This window comes from Oncorhynchus mykiss, chromosome 12 (assembly GCF_057628025.1).
Source record: "Oncorhynchus mykiss isolate SJ-2025 chromosome 12, ASM5762802v1, whole genome shotgun sequence".
NCBI classification, from domain to species: Eukaryota; Metazoa; Chordata; class Actinopteri; order Salmoniformes; family Salmonidae; genus Oncorhynchus; species Oncorhynchus mykiss.
Genome location: NC_143033.1, coordinates 69,409,220 through 69,436,774, shown reverse-complemented (window position 1 = coordinate 69,436,774; position 27,555 = coordinate 69,409,220). Strand labels below are relative to the sequence as shown.

The window sequence follows — 27,555 nt, the reverse complement described above, 5'->3', positions numbered from 1 at the left end:
TTAAATTAAATGTATTCCATAGCCTAACTAAAAACAACAACTTTAGTGAACTTATCATCTGGCAACCACAGCACGGTATCAGCAGAAGGGGAAGGCTAGAGAACACATACTTGGAACAGCTAAGGACCAACACCAGACTGGAGGAGGAGGAGGAGATTGTATCTGCAATAGAGGGCAGACAGCTCTGGAGGACACACCTTTCATCCCATCGACCAAAGATGACCAAATCCATATGGTGAGTACTGTATATATATATATATATATATATATATATATATATACATATATGTGTATATGTATACACTGCTCAAAAACTTAGAAAGGGAACACTAAAATAACACATCCTAGATCTGAATTAATGAAATATTCTTATTAAATACTTTTTTCTTTACATAGTTGAATGTGCTGACAAAAAAATCACACAAAAATGATCAATGGAAATCAAATTTATCAACCCATGGAGGTCTGGGTTTGGAGTCACACTCAAAATTAAAGTGGAAAAACACACTACAGGCTGATCCAACTTTGATGTAATGTCCTTAAAACAAGTCAAAATTAGGCTCAGTAGTGTGTATGGCCTCCACATGCCTGTATGACCTCACTACAACACCTGGGCATGCTCCTGATGAGGTGGCGGATGGTCTCCTGAGGGATCTCCTCCCAGACCTGGACTAAAGCATCCGCCAACTCTTGGACAGTCTGTGGTGCAATGGAGCGAGACATGATGTCCCAGATGTGCTCAATTGGATTCAGGTCTGGGGAACGGGCGGGCCAGTCCATAGCATCAATGCCTTCCTCGTGCAGGAACTGCTGACACACTCCAGCCACATGAGGTCTAGCATTGTCTTGCATTAGGAGGAACCCAGGGCCAACCGCACCAGCATATGGTCTCATAAGGGGTCTGAGGATCTCATCTCGGTACCTAATGGCAGTCAGGCTACCTCTGGCGAGCACATGGAGCCCCCCAAAGAAATGCCACCCCACACCATGACTGACCCGCCGCCAAACCGGCCATGCTGGAGGATGTTGCAGACACCAGAACCTTCTCCACGGCGTCTCCAGACTCTGTCACGTCTGTCACATGTGCTCAGTGTGAACCTGCTTTCATCTGTGAGGAGCACAGGGTGCCAGTGGCGAATTTGCCAATCTTGGTGTTCTCTGGCAAATGCCAAACGTCCTGCACGGTGTTGGGCTGTAAGCACAACCCCCACCTATGGACGTCGGGCCCTCATACCACCCTCATGGAGTCTGTTTCTGACCGTTTGAGCAGACACATGCACATTTGTGGCCTGCTAGAGGTCATTTTGCAGGGCTCTGGCAGTGCTCCTCCTGCTCCTCCTTGCAAAAAGGCGGAGGTAGCGGTCCTGCTGCTAGGTTGTTGCCCTCCTACGGCCTCCTCCACGTCTCCTGATGTATTGGCCTGTCTCCTGGTAGCGCCTCCATGCTCTGGACACTACGCTGACAGACAGACACAGCAAACCTTCTTGCCACAGCTCGCATTGAATCAAATCAAATCAAATTTTATTTGTCACATACACATGGTTAGCAGATGTTAACCAGTTAGAGCTCTAGGGGCGCTATTTCATTTTTGGATAAAAAACGTTCCCGTTTTAAGCGCGATATTTTGTCACGAAAAGATGCTCGACTATGCATATTCTTGACAGTTTTGGAAAGAAAACACTCTGAAGTTTCAGAATCTGCAAAGATTTTGTCTGTAAGTGCCCCAGAACTCATTCTACAGGCGAAACCAAGATGATGCATCACCCAGGAATTAGCAGAATTTCTGAAGCTCTGTTTTCCATTCTCTCCTTATATGGCTGTGATTGCGCAACGAATGAGCCTACACTTTCTGTCGTTCGCCCAAGGTCTTAGCAGCATTGTGACGTATTTGTAGGCATATCATTGGAAGATTGGCCATAAGAGACTACATTTTCCAGAGGTCCGCCCGGTGTCCTTTGTCTAAATTTGTGCGTAATCTTCAGGTGCGGGCATTTTCTCCTGGGATTCAGGAGAGAAAGCATGTGTCCAAGAACGATGTATCAATGAAGAGATATGTGAAAAACACCTTGAGGATTGATTCTAAACAACGTTTGCCATGTTTTCAGTCGATATTATGGAGTTAATTTGGAAAAAAGTTTGCGTTTTGAGGACTGAATTTATGGATTTTTTTTGGTAGCCAAATGTGATGTATAAAACGGAGCTATTTCTAATACACAAGGAATCTTTTTGGAAAAACTGAGCATCTGCTATCTAACTGAGAGTATCCTCATTGAAAACATCAGAAGTTCTTCAAAGGTAAATGATTTTATTTGAAGGCTTTTATGTTTTTGTTAATGTTGCGTGCTGGATACTAACGCTAATGCTAACGCTAAATGCTAACGCGAAATGCTAACTCTAGCTAGCTACTTTTACACAAATGATTGTTTTCCTATGGTTGAGAAGCATATTTTGAAAATCTGAGATGACAGTGTTGTTTACAAAAGGCTAAGCTTGAGAGATGGCATATTTATTTCATTTCATTTGCGATTTTCATAAATAGTTAACGTTGTGTTATGCTAATGAGCTTGCTGATAGATTTACACAATCCTGGATACAGGGTTTTTTTCATAGCTAAACGTGACGCAGAAAACGGAGCGATTTGTCCTAAACAAATAATCTTTCAGGAAAAACTGAACATTTGCTATCTGAGAGTCTCCTCATTGAAAACATCTGAAGTTCTTCAAAGGTAAATGATTTTTTTGAATGCTTTTCTGTTTTTTTGTGTAAATGTTGCCAGCTGAATGCTAATGCTAAATGCTACGTTAGCCATCAATACTGTTACACAAATGCTTGTTTTGCAATGGTTGAGAAGCATATTTTGAAAATCTGAGATGACAGTGTTGTTAACAAAAGGCTAAGCTTGAGAGCTAGCATATTTATTTCATTTCATTTGCGATTTTCATGAATAGTTAACGTTGCGTTATGGTAATGAGCTTGAGTCTGTATTCACGAACCCGGATCCGGGATGGGGAGATCAGAAAGGTTAATGCGAGTGTAGCGAAATGCTTGTGCTACTAGTTCCGACAATGCAGTAATAACCAACGAGTAATCTAGCTAACAATTCCAAAACTACTACCTTATACACACAAGTGTAAAAGGATAAAGAATATGTACATAAAGATATATGAATGAGTGATGGTACAGAACGGCATAGGCAAGATGCAGTAGATGGTATCGAGTACAGTATATACATATGAGATGAGTATGTAAACAAAGTGGCATAGTTTAAAGTGGCTAGTGATACATGTATTACATAAAGATGCAGTAGATGATATAGAGTACAGTATATACGTATACATATGAGATAAATAATGTAGGGTATGTAAACATTATATTAAGTAGCATTGTTTAAAGTGGCTAGTGATATATGTTACATCAATTCCCATCAATTCCCATTATTAAAGTGGCTGGAGTTGAGTCAGTGTGTTGGCAGCAGCCACTCAATGTTAGTGGTGGCTGTTTAACAGTCTGATGGCCTTGAGATAGAAGCTGTTTTTCAGTCTCTTGGTCCCAGCTTTGATGCACCTGTACTGACCTCGCCTTCTGGATGATAGCGGGGTGAACAGGCAGAAGCAGAAGCAGGAGCAGTTGCCGTACCAGGCGGTGATACAGCCCGACAGGATGCTCTCGATTGTGCATCTGTAGAAGTTTGTGAGTGCTTTTGGTGACAAGCCGAATTTCTTCAGCCTCCTGAGGTTGAAGAGGCGCTGCTGTGCCTTCTTCACGATGCTGTCTGTGTGGGTGGACCAATTCAGTTTGTCTGTGATGTGTACGCCGAGGAACTTAAAACTTACTACCCTCTCCACTGCTGTTCCATCGATGTGGATAGGGGGGTGTTCCCTCTGCTGTTTCCTGAAGTCCACAATCATCTCCTTAGTTTTGTTGACGTTGAGTGTGAGGTTATTTTCCTGACACCACACTCCGAGGCCCCTCACCTCCTCCCTGTAGGCCGTCTCGTCGTTGTTGGTAATCAAGCCTACCACTGTTGTGTCGTCCGCAAACTTGATGATTGAGTTGGAGGCGTGCATGGCCACGCAGTCGTGGGTGAACAGGGGAGGGCTCAGAACGCACCCTTGTGGGGCCCCAGTGTTGAGGATCAGCGGGGTGGAGATGTTGTTACCTACCCTCACCACCTGGGGGCGGCCCGTCAGGAAGTCCAGTACCCAGTTGCACAGGGCGGGGTCGAGACCCAGGGTCTCGAGCTTGATGACGAGTTTGGAGGGTACTATGGTGTTAAATGCTGATCTGTAGTCGATGAACAGCATTCTCACATAGGTATGTATTCCTCTTGTCCAGATGGGTTAGGGCAGTGTGCAGTGTGGTTGAGATTGCATCGTCTGTGGACCTATTTGGGCGGTAAGCAAATTAGAGTGGGTCTAGGGTGTCAGGTAGGGTGGAGGTGATATGGTCCTTGACTAGTCTCTCAAGGCACTTCATGATGACGGAAGTGAGTGCTACGGGGCGGTAGTCGTTTAGCTCAGTTACCTTAGCTTTCTAGGAACAGGAACAATGGTGGCCCTCTTGAAGCATGTGGGAACAGCAGACTGGGATAGGGATCGATTGAATATGTCCGTAAACACACCAGCCAGCTGGTCTGCGCATGCTCTGAGGGCGCGGCTGGGGATGCCGTCTGGGCCTGCAGCCTTGCGAGGGTTAACACGTTTAAATGTTGATGTGCCATCCTAGATGAGCTGCACTACCTGAGCCACTTGTGTGGGTTGTAGACTCTGTCTCATGCTACCACTAGAGTGAAAGCACCGCCAGCATTCAAAAGTGACCAAAACATCAGCCAGGAAGCATAGGAACTGAGAAGTGGTCTGTGGTCACCACCTGCAGAACCACTCCTTTATTGGGGGTGTCTTGCTAATTGCCTATAATTTCCACTTGTTGTCTATTCCATTTGCACAACAGCATGTGAAATTTATTGTCAATCAGTGTTGCTTCCTAAGTGGACAGTTTGATTTCACAGAAGTGTGATTGACTCGGAGTTACATTGTGTTGTTTAAGTGTTCCCTTTATTTTTTGTATATACAGTTAATTCAGGAAAGTATTCAGACCCTTTGGCTTTTCCCACATTTTGTTACGTTACAGCCTTATTCTAAAATGTATTACATGTTTTTTTCCCCTCATCAACCTACACACAATACCCCATAATGAGAATGCAAAAACAGGTTTTAAGAAATGTTTGCTAATTTATTAAAAATAAAAAACTGAATTATCACATTTACAAAAGTATTCAGACCCTTTACTTTGTTGAAGCACCTTTGGCAGCGATTACAGCCTTACTTGAGTGTTCTTGGGTATGAAGCTACAAGCTGGGCACACCTCTATTTGGGAGTTTCTTCCATTCTTTTCAGCAGATCTCCTCAAGATCTGTCAGGTTGGATGGGAGCGTTGCTGCACAGCTATTTTCAGGTCTCTCCAGAGATGTTCGATCAGGTCAAGTCCGGGCTCTGTCTGGGCCACTCAAGGACATTCAGAGATTTGTCCCGAAACCCACTCCTGCATTGTCATGTCTATGTGCTTAGGGTCGTTATCTTGTTGGAAGGAGAACCTTCGCACCAGTCTGAGGTCCTGAGCGCTCTGGAGCAGGCTTTCATCAAGGATCTCTCTGTACTTTTCTCCATTCATCCTTCCCCTTGATCCTGGCTGGTCTCCAAACCCTTGCCACTGTAAAACATCACCACGGCATGATGCTGCTACCACCATGCATCACCGTAAGGATGGTGCCAGGTTTTCTCCAGACGTGACGCTTGGCATTCAGGCTAAAGAGTTCAATCTTGGTTTCATCAGACCAAAGAATCTTGCTTCTCATGGTCTGAGAGTCCTTTAGGTGCCTTTTGGAAAACTCCAAGCAGGCCGTCATGTGTCTTTAACTGAGGAGTGGCTTCCGTCTGGCCACTCTACCATAAAGGCCTGATTCGTGGAGTTCTGCAGAGATTGTTGTCCTTCTGGAAGGTTCTCCCATTTCCATAGAGGAACACTGGAGCTCTGTCAGAGTGATCATCGTGTTCTTGGTCACCTGCCTGACCAAGGCCCTTCTTCCCTGATTGCTCAGTTTGCCTGGGCGGCCAGCTCTAGAAAGAGTCTTGGTGGTTACAAACTTCTTCCATTTAAGAATGATGGAGGGCAGTGTGTTCTTGGGGACCTTCAATGCTGCAGAAATGTATTGGTACCCTTCCCCAAGATCTTTGCCTAAACACAATCCTCTCTCAGAGCTCTACGGACAATTGCTTCAACCTCATGGCTTGGTTTTTGCTCTGACATGCACGGTCAACTTTTGGACCTTTATATAGACAGGTGTGTGCCTTTCCAAATCAAGTCCATTCAATTGAATTTACAACAGGTGGACTCTATTCAACTTATAGAAACATATCAAGGACGATCAATGGAAACAGGATGCACCGGAGCGCAATTTCGAGCAAAGGGTCTCATAGCAAAGGGTCTGAATACTTATGTAAAGAAGTTAATGAAGTTTTTACTTAAAAAAAATATTTGCAAAAATGTCTAAATTATTTTTTGCTTTGTCGTTATGGGATATTGTGTGTAGATTGATGGGGGGGGGGGGAATGATTTAATCAATTTTAGAATAAGGCTGTAACGTAACAATATGTGGAAATGGTGAAGTGAGTCTGAGTCTGCGTCTCTCACATGGATATGGTTCTGTGCCATTCACTTTGAACAGGACTGTGTTTATAGCGTGAGCGGTCTCGAGTAAATGTGCTTGTTTCGATATCAAAGCAAGTGCTGCATGTAGCCACCTGTGTACATTTGTTCATGTTCTTTGCTAGTTATTGAGGTATTAGCCCAGTTATAGCTAATGTCTAGTCAAGAATGGGGAAGTGGTTGCTTCCTACAAGAGCGCAGAATGTGTTTTTTTCTTGCCATTCAGTCAAAAGCTTTTTTTTATGTCTTTAAAGGGGAAGTGTTGTATTTTGAGACGGTCTTGAATAAGATAAGTAGCAAAGAGGCGAAGGGTAGCATATTTGGTATGTTTCTCTCTAATAATTGTATAGGAATAATAATTTATTTTATTTTGTAAAGAGGTTTCTTGCGACAAACAACACAACATTTTCAGTGACCTTGTCTGAAGGACAAGTGGATAGACGTCAAACCCTGCAAGTTTTTTTCAAAAGTCTCATGGAATATAGGCCTATATTGAAAACACACACTGGCTGCTACAGGCAGAACATCTATTTCCATGTTAAAATGGTGTGGGATGCACTCTGGTAGGCCTACGAGACGGCCTACAGGGAGGAGGTGAGGGCCCTCGGAGTGTGGTGTCAGGAAAATAACCTCACACTCAACGTCAACAAAACGAAGGAGATGATTGTGGACTTCAGGAAACAGCAGAGGGAACACCCCCCTATCCTCATCGATGGAACAGCAGTGGAGAGGGTAGTAAGTTTTAAGTTCCTCGGCGTACACATCACAGACAAACTGAATTGGTCCACCCACACAGACAGCATCGTGAAGAAGGCGCAGCAGCGCCTCTTCAACCTCAGGAGCCTGAAGAAATTTGGCTTGTCACCAAAAGCACTCACAAACTTCTACAGATGCACAATCGAGAGCATCCTGTCGGGCTGTATCACCGCCTGGTACGGCAACTGCTCCGCCCACAACCGTAAGGCTCTCCAGAGGGTAGTGATGTCCGCACAACGCATCACCGGGGGCAAACTACCTGCCCTCCAGGACACCTACACCACCCGATGTCACAGGAAGGCCATAAAGATCATCAAGGACAACAACCACCCGAGCCACTGCCTGTTCACCCCGCTATCATCCAGAAGGCGAGGTCAGTACAGGTGCATCAAAGCTGGGACCGAGAGACTGAAAAACAGCTTCTATCTCAAGGCCATCAGACTGTTAAACAGCCACCACTAACATTGAGTGGCTGCTGCCAACACACTGACTCAACTCCAGCCACTTTAATAATGGGAAATGATGTAAAATATATCACTAGCCACTTTAAACAATGCTACTTAATATAATGTTTACATACCCTACATTATTCATCTCATATGTCTACGTATATACTGTACTCTATATCATCTACTGCATCTTTATGTAATACATGTATCACTAGCCACTTTAAACTATGCCACTTTGTTTACAGTCTCATCTCATATGTATATACTGTACTCGATACCATCTACTGCATCTTGCCTATGCCGTTCTGTACCATCACTCATTCACATATCTTTATGTACATATTCTTTATCCCTTTACACTTGTGTGTATAAGGTAGTAGTTTTGGAATTGTTAGTTAGATTACTTGTCGGTTATTACTGCATTGTCGGAACTAGAAGCACAAGCATTTCGCTACACTCGCATTAACATCTGCTAACCATGTGTATGTGACAAATAAAATTTGATTTGATTTGACTTTATGATAAAAAGCCACAGCAGACTAAACTCGCGCCGGAAATTGTACAGAATTTTCACAATGTTTAAGTTTGCACTCAGCAGAACTGAAATTTGCTCAGTGATGAAAAACATTAGAGGGAACATTGGGTACACGCAATATGGCAAAATTATACCTAGCCTATCAGAAGGAAAAGTGGAGCAACGTCTAGATATGGTTGTGTCTGGACTGGACCATTGCCTTCATATACAATATCATCCACAACAGTCCTGAAGAGCAGGTGAAGGGCTCAAGTTTTGGGAATGCAATATGGAGGATGCCCTTCATTGTGTAAAAACATCCGGCCATTGTCATGGCGAAAGGGTAAACTCTTCATTACAGTGAGTCCATAGAAAAGTGGATGGGGGAAGGGGTTTCAGAATAGCCCAACCAATCACATTGTATTAGGTTACATGTACTGCCCCGAAAGCAAAAAGAATTGAAACCAGGTGTATATCTACCATTGTCACACCCTGATCTGTTTCACCTGTCTTTGTGCTTGTCTCCACCCCCACCAGGTGTCTCCCATCTTCCCCCATTATCCCATGTGTATTTATACCTGTGTTTTCTGTTTGTCTGTTGCTAGTTTGTCTTGTCTTGCCACCCCCTGCCAGCGAGCGTGTTTTCCCGGTTTCCAGTCGCACTAGTTTCTAGTCCTCCTGGTTCTGACCATTCTGCCTACCCTGAGCCTGCCTGCCGTTCTGTCCCTGATTGATGCTGCCGTGTATTACTGACTGTCGTGCATACCCTGAGCCTGCCTGCCGTTCTGTCCCTGATTGATGCTGCCGTGTATTACTGACTGTCGTGCATACCCTGAGCCTGCCTGCTGTCCTGTACCTGTCTGAATCTGATCTGGTTACGAACCTCTGCCTGTCCTCGACCTGCCCTTTGCCTGTTCCCTGTGTTATAATAAATGATCTAAGAACTGAACCATCCACCTCCTGTGTCTGCATCTGGGTCATATCCTGAGTTGTGATTGCCATATTTGACCAAAAGCAGACAGCATTGTACTTTTAACCAGGTGAATGAGGAGAGGTGACGTAGGCAACCCGAAGAGTTCATTATTCCATATTGCTTATACAGGCAATAGGCATGGAATAATATTGTTGAGTGAGCTAGCCTAGCAGGCAGGAATTTCACTGCACCTTTTACACACGCTGTAAACTGTGTACAACACATACAATGTCATTGCATTTAATCTCCCAATTGGAAGTAAGAGAGGGTTGTGTCTGGACACAGCCATTGCCTTCATATACAGTATCATCCACCACAGTCCTGAAGAGCAGGTGAAGAAAGGGCTCACACTTTGGGAATGGTACCGATTTGGGTTCACTCACAAGTTCTTCCAATGAAAACAAAGAAACACGGGACAAATCCTTTTTAAAAGGCAATATGGGGGATGCACTTCATTGTGTAAAAACATCCTGCCAATGTCAGGGCAAACAGGTAAATCCTTCATGACAATGAGCCCATAAAAAAAGTGGATGGAGGAAGGGTTTTCAGAATAGCCTGCACAATCACATTGTATTGGGTTACATGTACTGCCCTGAAAGCAAAAAAAGAACTGAAACCATGTGTGTATCTGCCATATCTGATCAAAAGCAGACGGTATTGTACTTTTAACCAGGGGAATGAAGAGAGATGACCTAGGCAACCGAAGAGCTCATCATTACACATTACTTATAGGCATGTAATAATAATGTTGAGTGAGCTAGCCTAGCAAGTAAGGATTTCACTGCACCTTCTAAACATGCTGTAAACTGTGTACAACAAATACAATTGGATTTCATTTAATCTACCAATGTGTTCAACCTAATTTTAAAGCACATTAATACCGCAATTTAGGATATCTAACATCCATATCTTCTATTGTCTAACACTGCTTACCTAATGTCCCCATACATGATTTCTAAGCATCCATCCTCTCTAACACTGTTGTCCCCAAAACATAAGGTGACCAGACGTCCCTGTTAAAAACTGACTGGAAAGTGAAATAATATTTTACGTGGCAAGAAAGACCGGACAGCAGAGTCTAGCGGTTGACGTCTCAATCGCGTTGTGCTTGTTTTGTCCAGCAGAGGGAGCTGCTCACTATATCATCTTCATTCACTCTCCTTCTACTAACTTCTTGCTCATGCTAGTTTTAGAGAAAACTGATGTGGAAAACTCAGCCAGAAGCTAGCAAGTGTCAAATGAATCCACATCACCACAAACGTATTTTCAAGCCAGGTAAGTTACAATCATTTGAGATACCAGCTAATGATGTGATAATGTCACAATTTATTATATACGTATGTATCAAGCATCACAGAGAAATTCTGATCTAGTATCAGGTCTCTGTACTTATTTATAGTGATCTGGAAGACAAAACTGATCCTAAATCATCACTACTTCTCTGAGAAGCTTAATACGTACTGCACCAGTTCTTTCTTTCTTTCTTTGTTGTTCAAGACAAAATGGTCATTATTTCGCAAAGAAAGTTCACCCTACTAATATTTATGTTATGTTCTGTTATGTTATGTTATGTTATGTTATGTTATGTGTTATGTTATGTTATGTTATGTTCTGTGTTTTTCAGAACTAGAGTGCACAGGCGTGAGAGCTCATGGGGGAAGAGACAAAACGTAATCTGCAAAGATTGGATATCCTTGCGGCACAGATGTACTGATCATCCAGACTCATTTCAGAAGCTACGCCCTTACCAGTTTATAAAGCATTATTACAATCATGTGGGACCCTGTCAGTCTATTTATTATATTTAAATCCATAAATTATTGTTTTTTATTTTAATAATTTATTATTTATATTTTGTATTTCCCTTTTGTACCTGTGTTGAACTGAACTGTATTGCCGGTCTACTATAAAAACCAGTAACAAAATAATATTGAAATGTGAATTAAAACGTATTTTGTATAAATTGTCCAAATTTCGTTCTTGTCTGAAACCAATGAGTGTGGATGTATAATATCTTATATAACCATCAGAAGGGATGCACATTAAACTAGTTGCTGATCAGTCACATGATAATTTCTACTTTAAGTTTATGTATGAGTGTACTTTCGTTTCTTTATGTAACTTATTTTAAATATGATTTTGTACTTTGTGAGTGTTGCTGTTCATGCTTTTCCTGTTCGTTTTATGTGTGGTAATCACACTGGGGCTGTGGGCTGAAGGGGGTGGGGAGATCTGGGTGAGGAGTAGAGGATCATTTGGGGGTCCAGGAACTTTTATCTCCCACTTGACATTGTGGGATGTTTATTTATAAAGTCTGTCCAATGTATTAAACACCTGAATGTCCTACTATGATTGGAGGAGAAATAAGAAAAAAGACTAAATGGAAAAAGAGACAAAAAAACAAGTAATACTTTTAATGGATAATAGTTTAGTCCCCTGAACGAGGCAGGAGGCTTGTGGGCAAAAAAATAAAAACAAATCATTTATATAGCTTAATCATACATATAGAACTTTTAAGAGGCATCATGGGGATCCTGCTAATAATTATCAATGGATTACCTCAGTAGTTCTTGTATAACATTAGACAAAGTGTGTATTAAATAGGCCAATGTGGCAGCACACAGTCCTTTCATAAGACTTGGAATTCCTGGATAGAATAGTGTTATTGTAGATATATACTGTTTATCCATTTGTATAATGGTATGTGGTTATTATTTAACATCTAGAATGCGTGTTTATATTGTATGGCATAATACTCAGAGCCCCATCTGTTTCATGCCCCCCCCACCTGTTTAGCAAAAAATATAGTTTTGTTTTTGTTGTTGTTTCCTGTTTTGCATGTCATTTTGGTATTAATACATGTCACTTATCAGTTTGCAAACAATGTATTAAAAAAATATTTGAGTTAATAAAGCTGCATACAAACATGGTCTCTTGAGTAAGGCAGCCCCAAAATGCAGGTGTTTCAGACAAGCTCAGTGCTTTCTGTGGTGGTGGGGCAGCCATCAGAAAAGGCTGAGCATAGGGGTTGGTAATATTCTCTAGTTGCGCCTTGATTGTCTCAGTGTTCTGTCACTCATGGGGACACTACGTCACCGCAAAATCTACATGGAGAGCTCGAAAATTCAATAATATTTTGAAGATAAATACACAACACAGAGAATGAGAGGACAAAACAAAAGTAGAGTACTAATGTTCAAAAGCGAATTGTTAATTGGAGTTTGGTTTCAGTTCAACGTCTATTCAGAATCTGTGGAATGTCACTCCTGAACTCCTGAACTCGTGTGCCACGTTGTCATTGGTCTGTACATTGAGTCGGGGACAAGACACTTTATTTTGCCATTGGCCACGTTGTACTGCAAGGACTTCTGATTGGTCAACCCCAGGCTCGGGTCGGAGTTATAAAAGGCATCCTGTTCCTATGTTCGGTGGGGAAAAGCTGAGGACAGGGGAGACTGAACATCTACCTCCCAGCATAACATATTGATTTGTCGTCTCACAATAAACCAATTTTCTCCCCCTGATTTGCTTTGGAGTTTCCGTTATTGAAGAAAAACATAAATTGCTAACAGGTGCTGCCATAGAGTTACATTAGAAGTGCCCATCCAAGAAGGCTCAAGGTCATTAGCCACAGCTAAATGACGTTAAATAACGTTATATTTACCGTAGCTTTGATTGGACTGATCAAGTCAACATCCAGCGTTCAAAATCTTAGCTCGCAAGCTAGAAAAGCAGTCATCATCATGACTCACGTTGACAATCTACTGTCAAATGCTTTTCAAGCCTTGTCATATGAAGAGATGCTGTAAATAAAAAGTATAAGTGCTCATCTGCCATTAGACATGAACATTACACAACAAGTTGGAAATTGCAAAACCTGATAGCCAGGTGTAGCAGCGTCATGGATTCACTCCATGGTGCTGAAAAGAGAGCTCTGCTGTTGGGACAGCTTTATGTAGGACCTAGCAGTTTGTCGGCACCATTTGTCATCGTTATTGTGCAAATATTGTACTCTTTAGTGTTATGTTGTATTCCTTTTGCTGACATGCATAAAACATTTTGGGGGAGTTTGCCCCACCAAGATTTAGATGCTAAAAGCCGACTGTCATGATAACCAGTTTGACATGGTGGAGTGGTCCATGTTGCATATATATGATTGGATGAACATGGAAGGACACTCCTCTAAAAATCATAAATAACTTCTTAAGCGCAGGTGGGATACGAGCGTCCCACTGGCCAACATCCGGTGAAATTGCAGAGCGCCAAATTCAAAATACTCATAATTAACATAAAATATACATTGGCTTAAAGATGAACTTCTTGTTAATCCAGCTGCTGTGTCAGATTTCAAAAAGGCTTTACGGCAAAAGCAGACCATGCGATTATCTGAGAACAGCCCTCCGCTTAAACATACAAACATTTTACAACCAAGTAAAGGAATTACAAAAGTCACAAATAGCGATACAATTAATCACTTACCTTTGATGATCTTCATATGTTTGTAGTCACAAGAGTTCATGTTACACATTAAATCTTTGTTTTGTTCGATAAAGTCCCTCTTTATGTCCAAAAAACTATTCTTGGCTGGTTTTGTTCAGTTAACCACTGGCTCAAAGGCAGTCACGACATGCAGATGAAAACATCCTAATAGTACCTGTAAAGTTCGTCGAAACATGTCAAACGATGTTTATAATTAATTCTCAGGTTGTCTATTGTCTAAATAATTTATATAATTTCAACCGGACAATAGCGGCTTCAATAGAAAGGAAAAACAATGAACGGTGCGCAATCGGTCACGCGCTCAAAACAGCTCTGGTTCATTTAGAGTCCACTGAAAGAATTGGTCTCATTCTTCCTCGTAGTTCAGAATACGAGCCTGAAACAATGTCTAAAGACTGTTGACATATAGTGGAATCCATAGGAACTGCAATTTGGGTCCTATCCAAATACATACTGTATAGGCATTCAATAGAAAAGTACCCACATCAAAAATATCCCGCTTCCTGGATGGATTTTGCCTAGGTTGTCGCCTGCCATATCAGTTATGTTATACTCATTGACATTATGTTAACAGTTCTGGAAACTTTAGAGTGTTTTCTATCCAATACTACCATGCATATGCATATCCCAGCTTCTGGGCCTGAGTAACAGGCAGTTTACACAGGGCACCTCATTAATCCAAAATTCTAAATACTGCCCCCTACCCAAGAGAGGATAAGCACAACATAAAACGTATTCAGGATTTGGTGAGTGTGCTGACATAAACCATTGATTATTGTGTCCTAGCATAAAATGTAGGCTAATCTCTCAGTCTGTATTCTATTTTCTCCATCTGGACACAATTGACAACTTGCCTGACCATATAATTTGTTTTAAATACCTAGAGGGGTCGTTTTCGGGTGCAGTGCTTGCAAGAGAATGTGTACATCAACATTCAACATTAATTTGTTATTTGAAGACACCCATTATCAACAGGTAGGTTAGTCTGTAATTTTTTAAGTAGCCAATAGAATCTCCTCTAATGGAATGATTGTGTAGCACATTGATTTACATTCATTTATTTTTCACAACAGAGAGAGATGATTTGTCATTTTAGGTCAAGTGAGAAAGATACTGTATTTGCTAAACCTCGTCAGCCTCTGATGGATTTCTTTAGAAATATACTTTTATGGCAGACGAATTTATCTGAATGCATGAGTATAATGTTTTACATGCAAGTTGAAATGTCTTCCCTGATATGGCAATACCACCTACTACATTGAATTGTTTCGCACAGTTGAATGCGGATGATAACTCTACCATTGGAAACGTTTTCATGGAGACATAACGTCGTTCTACAAAACGCCACTTGAGCAAAATGAAGCAACTTCTATAGCAAAAGGTTACAATAACACAGAAGCCTATTTTGAGTGGTTGTATTTGAATCACTTTTTCGTTGTTACATTTACTCAATCCAATTTACTGTGGGGTTTCATCGTTTCTGGACAACAGTATCTGGGAGGTTGGTCGAAAGGAAATAGTGTGGATATTCAAGAATTTACAGATTCTACTCGAGTCTATGCACTACAAATGAGCAGATGTAATATATTTATTTCAAAACACGACTGGAGGCTGCCGAAATAAACCTGTTGACCCATTTAACAACATTTATAATTAACTGACTTCACAAATACATCGAAATTCATCTCAAGTTTGAAAACAATCATTCATTTGTTGATTGGCCAACAATCATGAACAATCACTGCCATGATCAGATAGTTCATGTCACACCCTGACCATAGTTTACTTTGTATATTTCTATGTTGTGGTTGGTCAGGGTGTGATCTGAGTGGGCATTCTATGTTTCATGTCTAGTTTGTCTAGTTCTATGTTCGGCCTGATATGGTTCTCAATCAGAGGCAGGTGTTCGTCATTGTCTCTGATTGGGAACCATATTTAGGTAGCCTGGGTTTCACTGTGTGTTTGTGGGTGATTGTTCCTGTTTTTGTGTTTGCACCAGACAGGGCTGTTTTGAGTTCTCACGTTTCTTGTTTTTTCGTTAGTTTGTTCATGTATAGTGTCGTCAATAAATTACAATGAACAACCACCACGCTGCGCTTTGGTCCGCCTCTACTTCACAAGAGGAGAATCGTTACAGAATCACCCACCACAACAGGACCAAGCGGTGTGGTAATGGGCAATGGAAAAAGCAGCAGCAGGAGCAGCGCGAGGAGGTATGGACATGGGAGGACGAATTAGACGGTAAAGGACCTTGGGCTCAGCCAGGAGAGTATCGCCGCCCCAAGGAAGAACGGGAGGCGGCGAAAGCGGAGAGGCGCTGGTATGAGGAGGCAGCGCGGCGTCGTGGATGGAAGCCCGGGAGTCAGCCCCAAAAATTTCTTGGGGGGGGGCTAACAGGGAGTATGGCTACGCCAGGTAGGAGACCTGAGCCAACTTCCTGTGGTTACCGGTGGGCTAGAGAGACCGGGCAGGCACCGTGTTATGCTGTGGAGCGCACGGTGTCCCCAGTGCGGGTGCACAGCCCGGTGCGGTACATTCCAGCTCCGCGTATCGGCCGGGCTAGAGTGGGCATCGAGCCAAGTGCCATGAAGCCGGCTCTACGCATCTGGTCTCCAGTGCGTCTCCTTGGGCCGGCTTACATGGCACCAGCCTTGCGCACGGTGTCCCCGGTTCGCCTGCATAGCCCAGTGCGGGCTATTCCACCTCGCCGCACTGGCAGGGCGACCGGGACCATTCAACCGGGTAAGGTTGGGCAGGCTCGGTGCTCAAGAGCTCCAGTGCGCCTGCACGGCCCGGTCTATCCGTCACCACCTCCACACCCCAGCCCTCCGGTGGCAGCTCCCCGTACCAGGCTGTCTCTCCGGCCCATCCGTCCAGAGCCTTCCTCCTCTCCAGCGCTGCCGGAGTCTCCCGCCTCTCCGGCGCTACCAGAGCCTTCCTCCTCTCCAGCGCTGCCGGAGCCTCCCGCCTGTCCGGCGCCTCTGCCGGAGCCTCCCGCCTGTCCGGCGCCGCTGCCGGAGCCTCCCGCCTGTCCGGCGCCTCTGCCGGAGCCTCCCGCCTGTCCGGCGCCTCTGCCGGAGCCTCCCGCCTGTCCGGCGCCTCTGCCGGAGCCTCCCGCCTGTCCGGCGCCTCTGCCGGAGCCTCCCGCCTGTCCGGCGCCTCTGCCGGAGCCTCCCGCCTGTCCGGTGCCTCTGCCGGAGCCTCCCGCCTGTCCGGCGCCTCTGCCGGAGCTTCCCGCCTGTCCGGCGCCTCTGCCGGAGCTTCCCGTCTGCCCAGCGCCGCCAGCGCCGCCCGTCTGCCCAGCGCCGCCAGCGCCGCCCGTCTGCCCAGCGCCGCCAGCGCCGCCCGTCTGCCCAGCGCCGCCAGTGCCGCCCGTCTGCCCAGCGCCGCCAGTGCCGCCCGTCTGCCCAGCGCCGCCAGTGCCGCCCGTCTGCCCGGCGCCGCCAGTGCCGCCCGTCAGCCAGGGGCCGCCAGTGCCGCCCGTCAGCCAGGGGCCGCCAGTGCCGCCCGTCAGCCAGGGGCCGCCAGTGCCGCCCGTCAGCCAGGGGCCGCCAGTGCCGCCCGTCAGCCAGGGGCCGCCAGTGCCGCCAGTCAGCCAGGGGCCGCCAGTGCCGCCAGTCAGCCCAGCGCCAGCGCCGTCAGTCAACCAGGGGCCGCCAGTGCCGCCAGTCAGCCAGGGGCCGCCAGTCAGCCAGGGGCCGCCAGTGTCGCCAGTCAGCCAGGGGCCGCTAGAGCCCCTCCGCCCGGAGCAGCTGTCCCTCTGTCCCGAGCAGCTGTCCCTCTGTCCCGAGCAGCTGTCCCTCTGTCCCGAGCTGTCTCTTAGGAGGGTCACCTATCTAGGGACGCTAAGGAGGTGGACAAAGACTATTATGGAGTGGGGTCCACGTCCAGCGCCAGAGCCGCCTCCGCTGACAGATGCCCACCCAGACCCTCCCCTATAGGTTCAGGTTTTGCGGCCGGAGTCCGCACCTTGGGGGGGGGGTACTGTCACACCCTGACCATAGTTTACTTTGTATATTTCTATGTTGTGGTTGGTCAGGGTGTGATCTGAGTGGGCATTCTATGTTTCATGTCTAGTTTGTCTAGTTCTATGTTCGGCCTGATATGGTTCTCAATCAGAGGCAGGTGTTCGTCATTGTCTCTGATTGGGAACCATATTTAGGTAGCCTGGGTTTCACTGTGTGTTTGTGGGTGATTGTTCCTGTTTTTGTGTTTGCACCAGACAGGGCTGTTTTGAGTTCTCACGTTTCTTGTTTTTTCGTTAGTTTGTTCATGTATAGTGTCGTCAATAAATTACAATGAACAACCACCACGCTGCGCTTTGGTCCGCCTCTACTTCACAAGAGGAGAATCGTTACAGTTCATCGTTACATGGTAAACCTACACCTCCAAATAACATCATCATCCTCCTATGATTCTATATCTGAATGGGACTTTCATGGTTAAATAAATGTTTTGAGAAATATATAGCCATAACCATCATTAGCATTGTCATCATTCACATTAGGTCAAATTCACACATCATCTTCATCATCAAGGCTAATTTGGAGCACTTTTTTTTTTTAAACAAAAATTAACAAACTGTAAAAAGAACCCCTGGAATTTACCGAATCAATTGAATAAGAAAGAACAGCATGAGAGAAGACCGATTTGGTCTTAAAAACAACGCTCAAGCTCTGACACCTTTCACCGCATATTCAGAATTACAACAAACATCGGCGGATATCTCTAGCTGAAACTGACGGGTTATGATGGGGATTTTGTATTATGTTACTTAATAACTTATTCGCCACACTATCGGTATGGATGGAACATTTCAGATTGTCAGTGATGTGTACTCCAAGAAACTTGACTGTTTTTACCTTCTCCAATGAGGGCCTCTCGATGTGGATGTGGGCGTGCTCCCTCTGCTGTCTCCTGAAGTCCAAGATCAGCTCCTTTGTTTTGTTGACCATGAGGGAGACGTTATTTTCCTGGTACCACTCCGCCAGTGCTCTGGAATTGGAGCGGATAGCAAATTTACGAAGCACCCGATTTGACACTATCCTTTGAGAACGCACAACGACTACCATTTAGCTAAGCTAAGAAAGATGTGAATAATCAAGTCAACAACTGTTGGGTAGTTAGATAGCATGTACTTAATACACTAGCTAGTTTGATGTGTTAGTAGCCAACTAACGTTAGGTAGCTAGCTAACATAAATTACCGGTACATACTGCTGTAATGATATGCTTTATGGTTCATCAGGATAGCGTAACTAACAAACTGTCAGCCAACATAATGTATAACGTTTTGATTTACTTTGTCACACACACACTCAGCAAACAGACAAAACCAACAGTATTTTGTTGGGAAAAACTTACTTTCTTTTAATTTAATAATGTTAATTTCTTCTCAATTAAAATATATATTTAAAATATATATATTTTGTGCCCATGTGGTAGGTCAAATGCAGATTTCCCATGTAGGTTTTAAATGTATAGCTGGTTTTGCAATCATAACCAACTGTTTTACCAGTCCACTGATTATTTTTTAATATAGATTTTTTATTTTTACAAAAAAAATTTAGAACCTGCAGGAATATTTTCTTTTTTCGAACCTGCAGGAATATTTTCTTTTTTCTATCTCAGGATGGTGCCTTGTGATCATATAAGTGGTAACTGTGTCATATAATCCGATGAACGCTTCTCTGCTTCAACAGAGAGGCACAACACCTGTCTCTAACCAGGATACTTCTGCTTCAACAGAGAGGCACAACACCTGTCTCTAACCAGGATACTTCTGCTTCAACAAAAATATCCCAGTTGGAGATGTCCCTGTTCCTACAGGGTCACCCTGCTTCAACAGGGTGTTTGCCCTGGAATTACTCCTTTAATAAATAAAGATCTGTTTTATCAGAGTTCCCAATAAAAAAGTATAGTTCTTTCACTATTCAGAAATAACTCTGCTACATCAAAGTTTCTAACTAAGGGTGTCTTTGCTACAACAAAGTTTCTAACTAAGGGTGTCGTTGCTACAACAAAGATCAAATGTGCACAACCTGTCCCAGAACAGGATTTTCTGTGATGTTCAAAAGAAAATCAGTCTCACCCATCATTTATTTTGTCTGTTCTGAAAGGCGTATCAACTCACTGAAGCTCCCTGCAGGTCTGAGCGGGTCCCTATCCTGCTTCGCTTAGTCGAAGTGTGGGGCTCCCTGAGCCACATCTAACGCAGCCAATGCGCACAGTTTAACCTCGGTTTCCCCGGGAGCAATCAGTAAGCGGAGTTAGTCATCCCATCTTTGTCGCCAAATTGTTAGAAAAATTCTATAGGAAGAGAGACTGCAGATTCTTTCAAACAACCGTTTTTTAAGATTTGCAAAAATTAAGCAATCAATAACATCCACTCAATCAGTGCATCATTTGGAAAGCCCAACAAACAGAGTTGTCTCTATACTCTAAAAGAAAAAGTACAACCTGTGTTGTCTAAATGGCAGTTTAGCAGATTGGTGGAAAGAGGGACAGAACATGGTGTTAAAGCTGATTTAGCTTGTCTGTTCAGATTAAGATAGCTGATGTTGCCACTGATGTCTGTTCCTTTCTGCATGTTTCCACACATCTAAGTTCCTGTAGATTGTGAAAACAATCACCTAAACGGCTCTTATCTGTACAAACAGACTTATGACTAAGTCACATAAGACTAGCCTGTATCAGCAAAATTCTAACGTATAACAATGGACAATTCTCGAATAAAAACAGCATAGTAAGTCTAATTAAACACTATAGTATGTCATGAATTTTACATTTCCACCACATAATGACGCAGTATAACAGTGGCGAGCAGAATGGCATCTCAGAAATAACAATTTGTGGACACTTGACATGGATGGTCTATTGCAACAGACGAAAATGGGTTCTACTCCTACCAGCTGTAAACAAGAAGAAGCGGCTCCACTAGGAAAGCAATCACCAAAACTGGACAATTGAGAAGTGGAAAAAGGTTGCTTGGTCCGATGAATCCCGGTTCCTTTTGCATCATGCTGATGGCAGTCAGGATTGGTGTACCTAATAAACTGACCACTGAGTGTATTTTACATGTTGATTACTGTGAGGGTGGGGCATCTCTAAATATAATGTCCAAAAATATAAAACAATACTATTATACATTTTTTTATTTCTTAATATTGTTATTATTATTTGGTTTTTAAATAAATATTTTACCACTTTCCATAATGTTTGTGTTGTGTCATTAACTCTTATTAAACAAAGGTCAAAAGTTATGTTTTGATTTAGAGCTTCACACTTTAGTGGGATTCACACTAAACTGTTAAATAGTGTTTCCCTCTGGTTGATATTTGGGGTACATGAAATACTGGGAAAAGAAATGAAATGTATTCCGTAGCTTAACTAAACAGCTTTAGTGAACTAATCATCTGGCAACCACAGCAAGGTGTCAGCAGAAGGAAGGCCAGAGAACAAATACTTGGACTAGCTAAGGAGCAACACCAGACTGGAGGAGGAGGATGTATCTGCAGTGTAGGACAGGCACCTCCGGAGGACCCACCTTTCATCCGGTCGACCCAAATCCACAAGGTGATAAATGTATATATATTTTTTTTTTAAATTGTTGGAGAAGAAATGATTTTTTTTTATCACACTCATGAATAATAAGTTGTTTGAATGATTTATATTACACATATGTCGGACATTGGAATAAATGAGTCAAACACCCATCTTTTAATATTTTCTGTGACAACGATTATGAAGCACTTGACTAACAAACGAATGGTTTAGCAGCGGAGAGATGTAGAAATAGGGAATATTACATACAGTAGATTCCAACTATAGATTTGTAAGTCAGACAAGGCACAGCAGTGGGCTGAAATCCATTTAGGGAAAAAGGGCAGGTGGAAATGGCGGTCCTGTCCAGAAACAACCCCTAACCACTACACACATATAGATCTGAAAGGCTTGGATAGGTACAAGCAATGCTCCCCTCAAAGCTGAGCACAGCTCCCCTCGGGCTGCTGAGCAGAAGAAATATCAGCCTGCGCAGATAAGTACTAGATTGAACATCAGAATAGAATTTAGAATTTAGAACATAGAATTTTCCCTTTTAGTTACCACTACCAGCGTTTCACTCTACTGTGGGAATGCTCGAAACAACGGAGTATTAGCCACTTCAATGTAACATATCGAAACAAAACGAACTATGCAAGACTTAGCACGCTAAACTAACTGTGCAAGAGATTTTCTTCTAGGCAGAGCGCAGTGGAGTAGGAATCTATTGCATTGACAGCCACGACTCAGGACCATACTCTACACAGACCAGTGCGCCATGAACAATCAGAGCTGCAGTAGACATATATGCAAATAGCCATTGCCATACATGGTTCTGAGCCATTCACTTTGAACTGGGGTAAATGCGCTTGCTTTGATATCGACGTGAGAGCTGCATGTAGCCACCTGTGTACATGTGTTTACATTCTTTGCTAGTTATTGAGTGATTATCCCAGTTTTAGCCAATATCTGGTCAACAATGGGAGAGTAGTTGCTTCCTACAAGAGCACAAAATGTGTGCATTTCTAGCCATCTTTGAAAAGCCAGTCGGGCAGTGTTGTATTTTGAGACCGTCTTGAATAAGTAGCCAATAGGTGGAGGGTAGCATAATGTGCATGTTTCTCTCTAATAATGGTATGGGAATAATAATGCATTTTATTTTTTATGTAACAACACAACATTTTCAGTCACCTCCTTGTCTGATGGACAAGTGGATTAACCTTAACCTAAAGCCTTGCATGCTTTTTTCAAAATGTAGGCCTACTTTGAACACCACCCATTGGCTGTTATTAACAGAACATGCAATAAGCATGTAATAATAATGTTGAGTGAGCTAGCCTAGCACGCAAACAATGTTGTACCTGCTGGGAAAGATAGATGACGAAACGCAGTAATATTTAAAAACGTTGGTTTTCGAAAGTGAAAGCGATTATGGTGTGTAATCACCGATGTCATCATCTGCCGAGACAGAGGCTGGCCCACGGTCATGGCTATAAGGGTTCCTAATTGTCAAATTAATGTACAACGTTTTGGGGGGCATTTTACCTATCCCTAACTCTTTTCCTAAATTGAACCTAATAATCCTAACCTGCTACGTTAATTATCCTAACCTGCTGCGTAATTTCGGTTAAACCTGCTACGAAAAATCTAAATTGACGTTAACGTTAACTTAAGCCAAAGTTGGATCCCTTCTAGTCATGACCCTGTCCCACGTGCAGTCATACAAAATAACAAATGACTTTAATCTGTATAGTAGCTCGCTGACAGTGAGCACTGAGCAGTCATTGTTCATGTTATTTTATTTGGCCTATAGAAACTGTAAGGAAAACACCTTCATGGCATTGTATCTTAACAATACATTTACCTTTTTATTCTCCAATGTCACTATGTTTTACAATAAATAATGAAATGCCATGGATGCTACATGTAGTATATTAAGATAACTGCATCGGAGCAGCTGTGTGGAGTCCAACTATTATAATCATGTTCTTCTTTATGAAACAGAGTAGCTATGCAAATAGTTACACGTTCCATCCCTTGAGAGAAGGGATGTTAAAAAAGTATGCTTTTAAACGCTTATACTGTAGGCTATCAACCCTACTCAATAAATATAAAATTGAAGTACAAAATGGATAGGCTACTGTGTTGAAAATACATTGCGTGATGCGCAATGTGTATATACACACAGAAGACAAGAACGCAAAATGTCGTCAACAGCTTTGCAAGGTGGAGGAATGGAATTTTCAATGCTCTTTCACTTTCCCCCGTTGAACTTTCCTTGTTTAACAAATAACCTCATCCATGGCATATCAATGAGGGAGGCTATGAAGGTAGGGTAGGTAGCCGACCGTTTAGAAGTAGTGTTCAGGGATTTATCAACTCACCGGACACATGGCCACTCTTAATGTCTCCTTTGTGGTACATCTTCTGTGTGTAATTGTTCTTTACCCGGTTGTGTATGCTAAATGCAGTAACCAAAAGGAGCAAATGCATTATCCTTCTCAAACTCGCCAGACACTCAATGATCTTTCCATGGTAGGTCAATTTATGTAACCTGTTACAAATTGACCTTATAGGCAGACATATTTAGAAATATGGCTCTGAATATAGGCTTTAGCATACTGTGACATCACAATTTTTTTATTCTAGATGAAAATTGATTATTGGAGCTTAATTCATTCATATATTTAGTTATTTTATTGAGATATTTGTATTATGTGTGTGGTATAGGAGAGGAGACCAAGAGGCTGTATCCCAGAGGTGGAAATGATAATGGTCCAAAGTCCAACGCTTTCAAAAGAGGTGATGCTCAGGAGATCATGAGTGTCTACAATTTCTGTGTTAGTCAAGTTCAATCGCATGGTTACACGAAGTGTTATTCTGATTACAGGAGGGGGAAAGGTTTAGACACGAGACTTGCGTTTCAACTAGCCAGCGAGCTCTTCCAACAAAACCTAACTCTTGTGAGTTCATCTCAGGGAGCTCCAAGACCTTCTTGCTCGACAATATATGACCTATTCGGAATGTGTACGTTCTTGGTTATGTTTCATTTGTTAACTGTAACTTGTTGCACAATTATTTTTTATTTCTACTATTATTATTCAAGTAATCACATGGATATTGATTTTAATGTTGTTTGTTGTTTACTATTTCAGGTCAGAGACATGCTACTGCGTCAAAACATTCCAATTGGTGATATGGTTAAGAACTACTTCAAACAGCTGGACGACTTTTTTTCACCTGAGGTAAAGCATCTTATAGGTTGCATTTTACTGAGAGGGCTGGAGTGGGCCTAGCCTATACCTATGGTGTATAATGTATTATTTTCACTTAAGCGTTTTTCATTTCAGCTCTTCAGCTTGTGCTCGTGGGAGGTCGTGCGAGCTGAAATGTGGAGCATCCCGAGGGATTTTTACAAAGAAATAAAAAATGCCAAGAACACACGTGTGAGAGTAGCACTACTTTTAGTTAATTTCTGCAAAACATGTAATTTTGATGATTAAATTAAATGTACCACCGTAAGCTTCATATGTTTATGTTATTTATCCGTGATGCAAATTATTTCCATGTAGGCTAGGCTATTTAAATTAAGATACAAACACGCCTTACATTGGTTGAAATTGTGCTAGCAATTTTGTAAAATTCAATGGTGTGAAGCAACCTTGAAATACAACGACTTTTTCGTTTAAATGTTATACTAAATGAGATGTTATTCCTACTAACAATTGCATATCAACATAATCTTCAATGAAAAACAATAAACTCCTTTACAATACTCTGAATTCCAGCCATACTTTCCCGCCCTTTCAGACATCATCATATCACTGTAAAACATTGTTGATTCAGATAGTTATTACTTCTAGCAAGTGCATGATATCCAGTAAATATGTAACATAATTATAACTCCACATTCTGAATGTTAGTTCAATGGAGTATAGCAATCGCTAACCGTGCTGTTACTCTTCAGTCTCTACAGTGGAAAGATAATAGATGCAGAGGTAACATAAACTCACATATCTGGATAAAAGTCCAATAAAAACACATGAATACGGAATACTTTGACAAATGATCTACGTGATAGACATATTTTACTCACAAGTGCGTGTAGGCCCAGATTCAAAAGCACCCGAAATACAGTCTCCAATTTAAGCACTAATGTCAAGGTAAGCAGTATTGTCAAGGTCTATACAGCCTGTGCACTGCATAGGCTACCAGTGTCTTATTCTGAAAACCGGGTGCAGAAAGGAGCTCGTCTACGAAATTAAATAAGACCACTAAAACCCGTTTCTAAAACGAAATATAGTAATGTTGAATGTGTAGTTGATATAACCCATACAACGTTGATCTGTATCTTTAAAAAGGAAGTCGAGGTCCAGAAACCACGTTCACCCTTTAAGCAAGTGGTTCCAACGTAGTTGGATACCATAGTTTCCGTGTGTAAATGAAAAGGTGATGCGTTTGCGAAGACGAGATTTAAACACAAGGGTTTCCGAAGTGAAAGAACAACGAAATGTTTGAAAAGAAATGCATATTAATTTACTCTGTCGTCTGACTAAAATGGATTCACAAGTAAATGTTTTTAATCTAAAACATGTTCCTGGTTGGTAATCCAATATTTCAAAATAAAATAACAAATCAGTCAAGAATTGAACAAGTCTTCGAGAGATGCACCTGTCCTTTCCGTGCGTTGTCTCCAGGCCGAAAAATATACTGTCAGGTATGAAAGCGCCTGTCTACCGGGACTTCCACCTTTCACTTTCGGAACACCTTTCAAAATCTTTGTATAAAATATCGACACAGATTGCAGCATGACAGAACTCTGGATTTCGAGAAGAGGGTCGATCAGGAAGGACACTTTATCTCTTTGTCCTTTGAGGAAAACGTATTTTTTTCCGGAATTATACAAAGTATAGGCTGTCTTTCGGAAGTATGCCTAATTTTGCACCTCGGTTGATAGCGAACAGTCAGCGAACTACAGTACACCTACGATAAAATGGGTTCAATAAGCTTTTGGATGTGCTTGATCCTGACGATTTGCACCTGGCATAAAACCTTCGGATGCACTTGGATGAGGACACTTCCTAAGTCTCGGAGCATGTTCCAAGTGTTCAGCAACAACACCATAACGGTGCTTCGGGAAATGGTAGGATACTGTAATGTTTATTAACTTGTTCCTGGTCATTGAGCAGTTGTCATCTATTCAACATTTAATGTGCTGCTGTGTTTCATTTGATTCAGTTACTCGTTTATGTATACAATAATAATATTGCAATCATTTGATTCTATTTTTTGCCATCTCAGGGTCATGTGGTCTCTCGAGAACCTCATATTACTTTCCCTTACGAGGAATACAGACATGTCGATCATTTCAAGGTAAGACATATGCATAGCCTACACTATTTAAAAAGGGTTTTGGTTCAACGTTTTTTCTCATAGTGTAGGCCATATAATTAGGTATTAACGAATATGCTAAATTTGCTATACTTTTCTGATATTCATAAGGCATGTACTAAAACAAATCACTCTTCTTCTAGGATGACGACAAGATTGTCTTCATTTCGCAAACTCTGAACGCTATAGAGAAATTGTACAGAAGTGATAACTATGATTCTTTCTGGGACCAGGAAGTAGTTGACGAGTTTATGATTGACCTGCATCGCCAGACCTTGGAGCTGGACCAATGTGTAAGTCTATGTGATTTGTGATTTTCTATTAACATTAATGCCAAAAGGCAAACATTATCCTATATTTTTTAGATTGCCGTATAATGTGATTTAAACGAATCATAACATAACATTAATGACTTATATTTTGTTCCAACAGGTAAAGGCTATAAGAGCTACACTACCAACATCTGACAAAGGAGTGAACAAAAATATGAGCCTTCACTTCAAATTCCTGAAGAATTACTTGAAACGCGAGGTATGTCAATTTGTCTTACCAAGAGAGTGCATTCACCAAATAAGGATATATTCATATGTGATGACACAACATGTGTCTATTCTAAAATATTACATGTGTGTTTCGTTCATGCAGGAATACAGCGCAAGCGGCTGGGAAGGCATAAGGAACGTGGTGCTGAAACACATGCTAAGACTAGTCACAATAATATTGACT

General features: G+C 42.4%; 1 long non-coding RNA gene across 1 annotated transcript in view; it reads left to right on the top strand.

The window, feature by feature from the left end:
* The first annotated feature begins 1,573 nt into the window (after positions 1–1,573).
* Positions 1,574–27,555, top strand: part of LOC149979350 (uncharacterized) — a 41,228-nt gene continuing 15,246 nt past the window's right edge. Inside the window, exons 1-2 of the long non-coding RNA XR_016485203.1 lie at positions 1,574–2,295; positions 2,664–2,725. This is a non-coding gene — a long non-coding RNA (uncharacterized LOC149979350). The remainder of the gene's footprint in view (positions 2,296–2,663; positions 2,726–27,555) is intronic.